At 35.2% G+C, this 12,055-nt stretch overlaps 2 pseudogenes; both read right to left on the bottom strand.

The window, feature by feature from the left end:
• Positions 1 to 1,447: 1,447 nt before the first annotated feature.
• On the bottom strand, positions 1,448 to 2,833 carry LOC149263820 (aspartic proteinase nepenthesin-1 pseudogene; annotated as a pseudogene).
• A 2,346-nt stretch (positions 2,834 to 5,179) lies between these two features.
• LOC149263819 (aspartic proteinase nepenthesin-2 pseudogene) lies at positions 5,180 to 6,565 on the bottom strand (annotated as a pseudogene).
• Between the last annotated feature and the right edge of the window lie 5,490 nt (positions 6,566 to 12,055).

Below are 12,055 nucleotides of genomic sequence, written 5' to 3'. Positions count from 1 at the left end.
AATAACATCACCTTGGCAGGGTGGGTGAGATTTTGCAGGGGACCTTATTGTGAGTGGAGGACAGGGAAAGACCATTTATTGCAGTTGACTATAGCTATGTGTAGCAATCATCACATGGCATGCACTGCATCCACTTAATGTCACTGCAACTATCCAAAATTGCACAGTAGGTTAATACTGGCAAGCCAATTGCCATCGGCATGATAAATTCTCCCCTTACTGCGGTTACTGTGCAGTTTATCATTATAAGAAGACATCATCTACAACTTTTCGAGTCTCTCTTGATCGCGTTGGACTGCCTGTTTCAAACACTCAGCGGATGTAATATTTTTTGGGAAGCAGCGAATTGGTATGTACAAGATCCATTCTCAATTTATTCGATGTTTGCACCGAAGGAAAAGAATGCATTTATTCCATCACGTTAAGAAATACACAGAGCCATAGCAAAAGAATAAGCAGACGATGGCATTTCCAGTGAAGAGGAAGAGTTTGATATAATTATCCGCCAATATCGTTCATAATGTCCGAGGCCGCTGCTGTCTTGAATGATTGTGGAAATGATTGCGGAAAGAGAGTGATTTGATTAGATCTGGTGTGGATCTACAGATCTACATTCCGAAGCATATTCTTGACACGTCAATTGATTGACCGCGACTGTGTAGCTATATTTTTCAGGACCGCTTGAATTCTTTTCTGTTTATGTTTTTTTTCAGTTTCTTATGATCTTGGATGGGGCTTCTGATTATGCCACATTGTGAGATTGTGCCAGGACTCCATAAACACGTTAACCATGCTGCGTCACACATTGTGAGATTTTGCCAGGACTCCTTAAACACGTTAACCATGCTGCGTCACACTGTTGGAGATATTGTAGCCCCCATGCGCTGCACTTCATCGGAGCTGACAACGGCAAGTCATATTGGCGCAGCCCATGTGTAATTGAAGGAACACATCGGTTATCACAATGTATGAGGATTCCATGAATGCTTGAAGCAGCCAGAGATTCTACAGTACGCAGACTCATAAGTGCAATATAAACAAGTAATGAATTCTAGGATGTATTTGAAGACCAACATGAATTCTTGTAATAAAATCACAAGAGGATGATGTGCATGTTTATTTATATAAATATCAATCATTTACTGAATGTGCGCAAAGGCAAATACTATCTTATATATAAGATAGTATATGCTTTGGAATTCTGACTCACCGAGCATAGAAAGTAGGCTTATTATTATAATATATTGTCCATATATCAAGATATATAATTGTGAAAAGACACCTGAAATTACTTTGACATTCTGATTCACTGAACTTAAAATTTTTTTTACTAATTATTATAATATATTGTCCATACATTCAAAATACATGCTTCTTATGTAACAAGAATACCTATGATTCGAAAATATCTGTATGTAGTACGAGGCAATGCCTGGTTGCTTAGCTGCTAAGCTTTGTCACAAGCTGTTTGCGCAAAGGAGAGGACGTCGTTGACATTGTCGTAGAGTATTTGGTAATTCTGCTGCTGCAGATTACCAAATATGGAAATATGATTATCACCCGCAACGGGTAACATCCCAAGGCAGACAACGCTAGGCCGGGAAGACGTGTACACCATGTAGTTATGTGAAGGAAGTTTGAAATCTGCTCCGTGGAAATGGAATTTGATAATGGGAAATTTTACACCTGGATTGCCCTGCTGGTTAAAGCAGAGGTCAAGGCCAATTTCAGAGCCATTGACTACTGGAAGCTTAACCCTTGACTTCAACTGAGTCTTCACAAAATCATAAGCAGGCTTGGGCAGATAAGTCGGTAGCGTTCCAGTGTCTATGACCATTCCACCGGAGCCATCAGATTTAATATCGAAAGTGCCGGCAGGGATTTCTAATAAGTGACCGCCAACACTGATTGTCTCCAAGGAAAGATAATAGTATGATGGATACTTGCTGTTTCGAATTAAGGGAGTCGAACTGGCGAACCGGTTATTGAAGAGAGTAACGTTACCTATAAACAAAGGGCTGGTTTGGGAGGGAGGTGTACTATAGGAAAGGAGACAGTAAGAAAACATATTTCCGAACCCATGGGATAGCTGTGAGGGCAAAGACAGTCGACCTCGTCCGAAGCCTACTATTCCAGCTCCTGCCATGCCAGGTCCTCTATTGCTGTGGCCACAACCAAAGGCAACATCTTTAAGCTTTCGAGAGTTAAGTGTAAACGTCTCGTACGAGAGAATCCCCTGGGTGACCGATTGGTCGACATAACTATAGTTGTATCCACAGTCATAATTACTGTCGCAAAAATATTGGTCACCTTGGCAGAGGTTGCTTTTGCAGGGCATTTTACTGTAAGTGGAGGACACCCCATGATCATATATTGTAGTTGACTGTGGGAAGCAATAAGTACACGGTTGGCACTGAGTCCATACTAGGCTACTGCCGGTATCCAGAATTGCAGAATATTCTAACACTGGCGTGCCAATTGCCAGCTGCATGAAATATTCTCCACTTCCTGAGCTTACTGTGGAGCTCACATAATCCAACTCATTGTAACCCAGCAATTCATGACTATGAGAAGACATGGTCTGCAGCTTTTCGAATCTCTCCCGACCGCGTTGGACTGCTCGTTTCAAGCGCTCAGTGGATGTAATATTTGGAGGAAGCAGCGAATCAATATGGACAAGATCTATTCTCAATGCATTGGCCTCCTGCACCGAATTAGCAGCATACATGCATTCCATCAAAGTAAGAAATACACAGAGCCATAACGAAATAATAAGCAGATGCTGGCATTTCCAGTTAACAGAAAAAGTTTGATATACTATTATTCCAGCCATGTCAACGGAGAGAGACTATTTCGCAAAACATAGACAAGAATACACAACAAGAGTATTACCACTAGAAAACCACATTCACAACAGCACACGCAGCAGGCAGTGTTTATGGAATCGTCTGTTTCGGGGTTTTTTTATAATAAATAAAAGAATTCTGGGGGCTGCTTTCTGCTTCCCAAAGCACGGAAGCTTTTTGGATAATCGTGCTTTGATGCTGAAATTAAGGGGATCATATCCTATTATACAACGGAAATTTTCTTAACATTGCTCTCTGGAAAAAACTAAATTCTTGCTTTTTCCATATTTATTTACATAAAAATTATTATAAATGTGTTTATTTGGAATGTGTGAATATATTACCATTAAAAGCACTGACACTTTTATACCAAAATCATAATCGTGCTTTGCCACTGAACTTAAGGGGATCGTATCCTATCATACAACGGAAATTTTCTAAACATTGCTCTCTCGAAAAAGCTTAGAAAAACTATATTCTTCTTTTTCTCCCTATTTATTTACATAAAAAATAGTATCAATGTATTTATTTGGAATAAACTAAATTCTTCTTTTTTCCATATTTATTTACATAAAATTTGTTATAAATGTGTTTATTTGGAATGTGCGAATATATTATTTTAATAAAATTTATTTTTATGTTGAATAAATGTGTATATTTTGGAATAAATTTTTCAAATTTTCAATTTAATTATTAAAAATTATTAACCTGATAATAAGATAAATTATTAACGGGATAATAAGATATAATTTTGATAAAATATTGTAAATGTTTTATATTTCTAAATAAAATAAAAATTAAGATTTATGTTAAAAATATTTTTATACTTTCTATCATTTTAATTAAAATTAATTAATTCAAAAATTTACCATATAAATATATATTATTTATTATAGTTCCGTTTATATAGTAATAGTAAACTATAATATTGATCTATAATATTTTAATAAAATTTATTTATAAATTAAATTTTTATGATAAAATAAAAGTAAAACTCATATATATATTTGAATTTCGTACAAGGAAATAATTCTGGATTTTACATCTTTGGTTCATTTATGTTGAGTTAAGCTTCAGAGTAATAACCTTCAATTTCTTAAAAACTAATGATTAAGCTCTTCTATTATCTTAATTAAAAATTAGTCCTGATGATGGATCCTTGTTGGGATTTAAAACATTGACCAATAATAATGGTTATTACTGTGGATACTTAGAAGCATAACTCTAACAAAAATGAACCACCGATCGAGAATAAATTTGGTTTTTCAAAAGCTATGTCTTTAGAGATTTTTTGCAAGCTTTTTCTCTAGGTTTTTCTGGTCTTATTTCTCTCAAATCTGGCATTAATTTCATGAAATCACAAACTGATGGGTATACCCTCCACAATCCAAGTGCCCTAGGGGTTTTTAGTGTGCTGAATCTATATATACAGTGAAAAAACCAGTTAAAATAACACAAATCAAGATTTCATTTCAAAAGTACAAAAAATGACACTAAAAACAACCCCATCCAAAAATCTAATATAAATAACCAAAAAATGCTAAAAAAAAATTTTGAATTATTTGAAAAAATAAACCGGCCTATTTTGAAAATAAATGTTTTATTTTTTCGTTCATAATAAGACTAAACGCCTCAAGTTATTTCATCCAAAACAAACTAATAAGTGGATAATAAGTGCACCAAAAACAAGTAAGTTATTTCATCCAAAACAAATTAATAAGTGGATCATAAGTGCACCAAAAACAAGTAATGAACTCTAGGATGTATTTTGATGAGAAAGATATCCCTTCCTGGTAGCTGATTAGTTTCTAACCATTTCCAACTTAGGGTCATCGACAAAAAGACGAACATGAAATCTTGTAATAAAATCAGAGAGCATGATGTGCATGTTTATTTATATAAATATCAATCATTTAGTCAAAGTGCGCAAAGGCAAATACTATCTTATATATAACATAGTATATGCTTTGGAATTCTGATTCACCGAGTAGAGAAACTAGCCTTATTATTATAATAAAGCCGAAGGTTTATTGCAGTGTAATTTGTTAATTCATTAATTTAAATTAGTTAAAATAAAAAATTTAATAAAACTAAAAAAATACAAAATACAAAATATTTAAATAATATTTATTCCTGAGAAATTCTACATAAAAATATCAGATAAAAGCGTTCCTTACTCATGTTAAATGATCTATACGAATTAAAATACATGATTCATATATTCATAAAATGTAACAAAAATACTTTATGATTCGAAAATATCTATATGTAGTAGGAGGACCAGATTTTGTACATATATTCAAAAGCAAGCATACTTCGTCAACCCCTGGTTGCTAAGCTTCGTCACAAACTGTTGGTGCAAAGGAGAGGACGTTGTTGACATTGTCGTAGAGCATTTGGTAATTCTGCTGCTGCAGATTACCGAATATGTAAACAGGATTATTACCCACAGCCGGCAGCATCCCAAGGCAGACAATGTCAGGCTGGGAAGACGCGTACACCATGTAGTTCACTTGAAAAAGTTGGAAATCTGCTCCCTGGAAATGGAATGTGATAAGGGGAAATTTTACACTTGGAGAGCCCTGCTGTTTAAAGCAGAGGTCCAGGCCAAGTTTAGAGCCATTGGCCAGTGGAAGATTAACCCTTGACTTCAACTGAGTCTTCACAAAATCATAAGCAGACTGGGGCAGAAAAGACGGTAGCGTTCCAGTGTCTATGATAATTCCATCGGTGCCATCAGATTTAATATCGAAAGTACCAGCAGGGATTTCAAATAATTGAGTGGCAACAGTGATTGCCTCCAATGAAATATAATAGAATGATGGAGACTTGCTGTTTCGAATTAAAGGAGTCGAACTGGCGATCTGGTTATTGAAGAGAGTAACGTTACCTATAAACAAAGGGCTGGTTTGGGAGGGAGGTTTATTATAGGCAACGAGGCAGTAAGAAAATACATTTCCAAACGATGGGGCGAGCTGTGAGGGCAAGGAGAGAGGGCCTCGTCCGAAGCCTACTAATCCAGCTCCTTGCAACAAAGGTCCTCTATTTATGTGGCCACAACCAAAGGCAATTTCATTCAGCTTTTGAGAGTTAAGCGTAAACGTCTCGTATGAGAGGATCCCCTGGGTGACCGCATTGTTGGCGTAAACATATTTGTATCCACAGTCAGAATTACTGTCGCAAGAATATTGGTAACCTTGGCAGAGGTTGCTTTTGCAGGGCATTTTACTGTAAGTGGAGGACACCCCAGGATCATATATTGTAGTTGACTGTGGGTAGCAATAAGCACACGGTTGGCACTGAGTCCATACTAGGTCACTGCCGGTGTCCAGAATTGCAGAATAGGCTAACGCTGGCGTGCCAATTGCCAGCTGCATGAGAAATTCTCCATTTCCTGAGTTTACTGTGGAGCTCACATAATCCAACTCATTGTAACCAAGCAATTGATGACTATCAGAAGACGTGATCTGCAGCTTTTTGAATCTCTCTTGACCGCGTTGGATTGCTCGTTTCAAGCGCTCAGTGGATGTGATATTTTGAGGAAGCAGCGAATCAATATGGACGAGATCTATTCTCAATACATTGGCCTCCTGCACCGCATTAGAAGCATAAATGGATTCCATCAAATTAAGAAATACACAGAGCCATAACGAAATAATAACCAGACGCTGGCATTTCCATTTAACAGAAGGAGATTCATATACTAATCTGCCAGCCATATCAATGGAGAGATATTGATATACTGATTTTAGAGCCCTATCAATGGAGAGATATTATTTCGCAAGAGAAAGATGAAACCGTTTGCATTCGACCAAAACAGTGACAAGAATACACAACAAGAGCATTATCATTAGATAACCACATTCACAAGAGTACACGCAGCAGGCAATGTTTATGGAGGAGTCTGCTTCAGGGTTTTTTATAATGAATAAAAGAATTTTGGGAGCTGCCTTTTGCTTTCAAAAGTATGGAAGGTGTTTTTTCGGCACTTGCTTTTTGGCCTTGAAAGCAAAGCTTTAAACCAAAAATATGATTTGGATAATCGTTCTTTGCTACTGAAATTAAGGAACTTATCTTTTTCGGATCATATCCTATCATATAACGGAAATTTTCTTAACATTGCTATGTGAAAAAGCTTTAAAAAACTATATTCTTGTTTTTCTCTATACTTTTTATATAAAAATCATTATAAATGTGTAATTTTGAATATATGTGAATATATTATTTTAATAAAAATGAGTTTTATTTTTATTTTTAATAAACGTGTATATTAGATTTTTCAAAATTTTAATTTAATTATTAATAATGATTGACTGGACAATAAGATATAATTTTCATGGTATGTTATGAAATGTTTATAGTTGTAAATAAAATAAAAATTAAGATTCATCCATCTTAAAAGTTTTTTTTTTAAATAGATTTTATTATTTTAATTCAAATTATTTAATTAAAAAATTACTATATGAACATATATTATATATTGGTGTTTTCAGTGCATGCCGTATTAGTAAACTATAATATTGGTCGATAATATTCTAAAAGAAATATTTATAGATTAATTTTTTTATAACAAAATAAAAATCTAATATCTATATATATATATAATTTAACTAGAGCTTTTGTAGTGATAATTTAGTTCAATTGTATGACTTTTAAATCTTTACAATACAATTATACTATGATTTTTATTTTATTATTCATTATTTTTTTTTACTATATAAATTTTAGGATTTTTGAATTATTTTAATCTAATACAAATTAGCCCAATTATATGAATTAAATATACTAAACAGGAATATGTATGGATCTTTATAAACATTAAAAGATTTAATTATTTTATATCTCATATTGCTAAAATTAAATAAGTACTAAAAATTAACTAAATTATAATTTAATTAGTATTATTATTTTTAATTGTAAAAATAATTAATATATAAATTAATCAATAACATTTGTAAAATTAATTAGTACTATTATTTATTTCATATGACCTTTGTCCATATGAATTTGTTTTTAAATTAATCAATTTAATTAAAAAGGGAAAAAGCTAATAACTATTTTTTATATAAAATTTAATTTTTTATTTGTGTATATTACTAAGAATATCTTATAATATTTTGTGGAGGTTAAATTTCTAGTATCTACCTAAAAATTAATAAATAAATTAATAAACCTATTCCAAAAAAATCACACCTATAGATATAATTATTTTAGACTCACAAAATCTATTAGTCCAATAAATAAAATTAAAATACATGTATATGTTTTCTATCTTCGAACCTCACAGTGTTCCACACTTGGTTTCTATTTTTTGAATTATGAAATTTGATGCAAATTGAGGCATAGAAGCATATTACGTTATTTCTAGGTATAAATGTATAATAAACCTTTTAAGGTATATACATAAGTGTGTGAGCTATTATTTTAGTGAAATCATTAAAAGGATTTTTTTTTTTGACTAAAACATTCTTCTCAACCTTAGTGGTTATTCTTTAACATATTACACTAGAAGGCCACCTTTTCGATTGGGTTTTGACACCGTAAGGTAAAACTAAACCTTTGCTCTCAACCCAATACCTTCACTATTTCATAGGTTTCTCACTCAACCAAGGATCCCAATCACTAGCTCCCTTCTTCAACTAATGTAGAAAACACAAGGGGATATCCTCCTTCTTGACAATTACATTCCCTTTGGTGAACTCACTCTTTCAAGGCTTTAGTGTAGGATGGCTATGATAACCTCTATATTGGCACACCAAGGATACTTCTATTTTAGTTTACTATATGATTTCAATTCAAGTTCTATTTTTGGTATCTTTTATGGTTTCCTTAGGTACACTTAGCACCTAAATATTGGACAACAATTCCAATTATGGAATTCATGGAATGAATGACCTAAACTCACAAAGCCATAATTTTTATGTGCTACTACTCGCCAACCCCTGTCCTTTGACCAGCTTTGTGGGCTTTATTTCCACATCATATTCCAGCAAGGCTGCAATCCATTTGCCTCTTCTTCCTTCCGGAGCAGTCTGCACTAAAACATCCTTTACAACAGCATTAAGAACATATGCCAGAATGTCAGAATGTAGAATATATACCTGGAAGTCCTTCAATGCCTTCACCAGTTCCAGGGCTTACTTCTCAATGATGTTGTACTTTAAAGTTGCATCTCTTATAGCCTTGCTGAAGAATGCAATGGGTCTTTCATGATCATCTCTTTCTGCAATAATACTGCTGCCATAGTGTGCTATGGAGCAAATGAAAACAATATGAAATCTTGAGTGTAGTCTGGGCTGACTAGAACTGGAGTTGAATAAAGGGTCAATTTGACCAAATTGAAAGATTTTACTGCCTCCTCTGTCCATTTCACTTGGCTGTCCTTCTTGAGCATGTTTGTCATCTCTCTTAAGTGTTCAGCAAGATTAGGTACAAATCGATGTGGAAAATTCATCTTCCCATTGAACGAATGTATCTCTTTTTTATTCCAGGGCAGATCAATTTGCTGAATTGCTTGCACACGTGCTGGGTCAATACGAATGCCATCCTTTGAAATGATGTGCCCGAGCAATTTGCCTTCCTCCATGGAAAATAAGCTCTTCTTCGGATTCAGCAATAAACCATACTTTCTGCACTTTTGAAAGAAAGTTTTTAGATGATGCATGTGCTCTTCATCAGATTTGGAAAACACTGTCAAATCATCCAGGTACACCACCAAAAACGCATCCTTCTCATTCGCAAAATCCAAGTCCATTGCACGCTGAAATGTGGCACCTACATTCTTTAAACCGGAAGGCATTTTGGCATGATGAAAGGTTCCCCATGGAGTGGTTTATGCTGTCTTGTCTCTGTCATCTTCATGGACAAAAATTTGGTTATATCTGGAATAACCATCAAGCAGTGGCATACGAGATGCCCCCACTACTCGCTGAAGGATATGGTCCATTTTGGGCAGTGGATAGTTGTCCTTCAATGAGACTTTATTTAGATTTATGAAATCAATGCATAGGCGGATCTTCCCAGTCTTCTTTCATACGGGCACTAAATTTGAGATCCAATCTGAAAATCTGATGGGCACAATGATACCTGACTTGTACAACCTGTTTACTTCCTTTTCAATAGATGGCAGCAACTTTGGATTTATCCTTCTCAGCTTCTGTCCAAATGGTTTTTGATTGGGCTTGATGGATATCATGTGCTGAATAATATTGGTATCATAGGTCTTTAAATCAGAATAGTCCCAAGCAAACACATCTGCAAATGAAGCCATCAAACTGATGTATTTTTCCTTGATCTTTGGCGGCAATGCTTTAGACAATTTTACCAACTTATGATTGGCAGCTGTTCCGATGTTGACCTCTTCTACACCCTTCATTGTTGGCTGCAATGTTGGCTTGCAGACTACATCATCCTGATCAAAAAACTCTTCTAGAGGTATCAAGCCTTTAGGAATAATGTTATTCTTCAGCTGCAACACGTCCATTTCATTGATCTGCACATCATCTGTACCATTCCCTTTACCATCATCATTTTCTACATCAATTGAGGTTTCATTGAACTTGCCTTTGTTTTCCAGAATATCCTCAATCTCCTCATCATCTTGAAACACTTGCCAATATCACTGATTGTCTGGAATGGTTGGACGATGCTTGACATGGATTTCAAATTTATTGCTAGAGTTCATGGGGATCTTCAAACTACTTGCTGCCTTGGAAAGAGCATCAACAATACTATTTTGTATACGAGGCACACATGTCAAGGTGTATTCTGAAAATAATTTTAAGATGTCTAAAACTGCATTACGATAGGCCCGCATCCTAGGATGCTTTGCTTGATACTCGCCTCTGACCTGCTTTATTACCAATTTGAAGTTGCCATATACCAAAATCCTTTTAGCATTCAGCTTTCTGAGAATCTTCAGGCCAGCAATCAGAGCTTCATACTCAGCTTCATTGTTTGAACCCTCAAAGGCCAGCTTGTAAGAGCAAACCCTTACGCTGCTAGGCACTTTGTTTGGGGCGGAGAAAGGACTGCGTACCCAAATTCCAATTCCAGCACCATCATTTCCTACTGCTCCATCAAAACCCATGGTCCACAAGCCTTCTTCCTCCTCTTGTAAGTGTTGGAAATCTGTTTGTTGTGCCTTGTCTAGTTGCTATCCATTACTTTCAACTGATTGCCCAACATTTTTCTGCTCTTCTTGTCCTTTCTTCAAAATTTCTCTGAAATTTTATGTTATTTCCGGAATTTCGTCCGCTTCTACTATCTGACTATCTATATCATTTAAACTATCTGAAAACAAAACAAAAGACTCTAAATCTGTATGTAAATAGTTAATTGGATGACTTATAGGTTTCTCCTTGCTTGTGATCATATATTTCATTTTTTGTTCCCGATATAATTTCGTCATTTGTCCAAACATCGGGATTGTTGCATAGTAGAAATCTAGATGTAGTGTCCCTTTCAATTTTGCTACCCAAGACCTGGAAAGAAGCATGCCAAACCTTGGAGGAATATCTACTACCACCACATCCATCAAAACATTCTTCATTGGAAGCTGACCCAAACTCACAACCAAGTCTTTGATGAGTCCTATACACCTCACTCTGCTGGAATCAAATGAATAGAGATCATGGTACTATCAGGTGATGTCTAGACCAAGCTTATCCATCATAGCCTTGGGCATGAGATTGTGAGAAGCTCTGGAATCGAACATGGCATTATGTAACACAAAATCATGCAATCTTAAACTGATGTAAAAGGGTGGCACATCGCTATCAGGAGACTCACCATTCGATGCTGGTCCAAAAATCATTTCAGGCTGATCATCTTCTACATTTACCATGTCGGACATTGGGTCCAAATTTAGCATCTTAGATATTTGTCCTCTATAACTGTTGTTCTTCATTATTTCAGTCAAGGGGATGGATACCTTTAACCTAGAAATCTCATTCTCTAAGCTAAAAGCGGGAGTATTTTCTACCTCTTTGACTGGGATCTCTTTCTTTTCTTTTTCTTTTCGTGTAGCTTGCTGCTGTGATTGTTCTGCTGATTTTGATTTGCTGCTCTCCTGACCAACCGCCTCTTTTCCTTTTCTTCATGTAGCTGATGAATCATTCTTTTCTGTTTCAACCTCCTTCTTTTTATGAATTGGTTTGGCCGGCACATCTTTGTTTCTAAGTGAATATCATTGTTGCTGTGCGGATAGA

This window comes from Pinus tabuliformis, chromosome 6 (genome assembly GCF_031772625.1).
Source record: "Pinus tabuliformis cultivar Carrire ecotype Pingquan chromosome 6, CPIR1, whole genome shotgun sequence".
In the NCBI taxonomy this organism is placed as follows: domain Eukaryota; kingdom Viridiplantae; phylum Streptophyta; class Pinopsida; order Pinales; family Pinaceae; genus Pinus; species Pinus tabuliformis.
This window is presented reverse-complemented; position numbering and strand designations above follow the sequence as displayed.